The sequence below is a fragment of the Colobus angolensis genome, unplaced genomic scaffold (assembly GCF_000951035.1).
Source record: "Colobus angolensis palliatus isolate OR3802 unplaced genomic scaffold, Cang.pa_1.0 Scaffold74, whole genome shotgun sequence".
Lineage (NCBI taxonomy): Eukaryota > Metazoa > Chordata > Mammalia > Primates > Cercopithecidae > Colobus > Colobus angolensis.
The window spans coordinates 3280287-3282418 of NW_012121154.1; positions in this window are offsets into that span (position 1 = coordinate 3280287).

The following is a 2132-nucleotide window of genomic DNA, read 5'->3' on the forward strand; positions in this document are numbered from 1 at the left end:
CACCTCAAGCTGTAACAAACATGGACCAGAATAGTGCAGTTGCAACATTTGACAGAGTGAAATAGAATGAAAATAGCTCCCATACAAAGGGAGGGGACCCAAAGGGGGTTGCCCAGCAACCACTTTTTAAAAATTCTACAGTCTTGGACTTTATTCTTCATTAATTTATCTCTAAGATTTGTACTTAAGTGACTGTATACATGGCTCTGCTATCCTCAGAGTTACATAGTATAAAGGACACCAAAAGCTGCATGCTGAACAAGTGGTGGGGTGTTTAATAAGATGAAGACACGAAGACAACAAATTCAGTTTTAGGCATATTCATTTTGAATTACTGTGAGACACCAACAAAAAGATCTAGTCTGGAGTTCAGAGAGAGGGAAAGGTTGCAACTCATGAGTTTATATGTAGTAATAAGAATCACAAGAGTAAATGAGATTTCTTATGAAAACACATATAAGAAGAGAGCCCAAAGTCCTGAAAACATGACAGTTAGACTTCCTGAGCCAGTAGTACTGAGAGAGAATACACTGAGAGTAACTTTCCAGATTTTCCAGAGTAATCCTGAGTGAATATCCCCATCTAGGGAGTCAAACTATGGATACTTACCTGTGCTTGCTATTAGGTTGCTGCAAAAGTAAATGTGGTTTCTGCCATTACTTTTCATTACTTTTTAATTAAAAGTAATGGCAAAAAAAGTAATTAATTTTGCACCAAGCTAATATTATGTTTTATCTCTGTCACCATATGTCTGGAGTTTACCAAAGCAAACCTTTTATTTTATTTTATGTGCCTCTGAACAAGTGTCAGAATACGTTCACAGCCTCCCTATGGGGTTCTTCCACTCTAGCTATGTGAGTCAAAACTCTTCAGCTTCACCCAACTTGTATCTTTACTTTGATATTGGATCTTCAGTGACAGGGAGGATATATTTCCAGAATATTCATTAAAAGAAATATGCACTCAGTACTGATACCTGAAGTCTCCAGAATGTGTCTGTTTGTCAGACAGGCAAGAAGAAGTATCTGTGATGGTTTTGTTTCCAAATGGAGAATTTTATGCTTTCTTGGCCTAATGGGGAAGCATAGCTTTCCATTATACATTTAAAATCATGGAGGAAACACGCTCTTTCTCAGAGTATTTAAAAATTTCTCTGCCTATTGAAACATTAGAATAACATTTTAAAATGTTTTCTCTGCTTCACATTTGTGATATTTGCACAGAACTTCAAACATAATGCATGTATAAGATCCAGTTAATAATAGCTCTGCTGGAATTCATTAATAGTCCCATGAGTCTCATAAGTAAAAGGAAACAAGAAATAGTGTCACTATGTGCTTTGTTTTGAACATATTAACTAAACATTACAAGAGGAGATTAGAAAAGCAATCACTTTATTTAGTTGAGTAATTACCCACTTGAATCCCTAAAGATCAGTTATGGTAACATGTTCTATAAGATTTCCACTAGGAGTCTTAAATGAGTCAATAAAAGATCATGTTTATATACGTTAAAAACACTTGAAAGAATAATATTAACATAGACTCTTAGGCCATGCCCACACTTGCCCAGTAAAAGGTATTTCTCTAGGAAATATGTTGCTTTTGACGTTAGTGTTCTTAAAAATCTGCAACAGATATAAACGTTGAAAATCACTTTCATTATGTTTTGACTTACTAGCATTAAAGAGAAGCCAGTGTTAGTTTCATTAGTATGGAAGTAGGTCTTATTTTATGGCATACTATTGATATTGGCTATTCCATTCATAGATGCAGAAAGCCTTCATAGTCCATAAGTACAGTGATACTCCAGCGCTATTTTTTTTTTTAATCTGGTAAGGTATATACAGTTGGCCCTCCATATCTGTGGGTTTCATGTTCATGCATTCAACCCAACTGCAGATAGAAAATATTCAAGAAAAAAATTATACTAAGTTCCAGAAAACAATACTTTAATTTGTTGTCACCGAGTACTTCACTGAATCCATTTGAATGAAGTGATATGTAGGCATTGTATTAGGTATTATTATTATTATTATTATTATTTGAAACAGAGTCTCACTCTGTCGCCCAGGCTGGAGTGCAATGGCGTGATCTCAGCTCACTGCAACCTCTGCCTTCCAGGTTCAACTG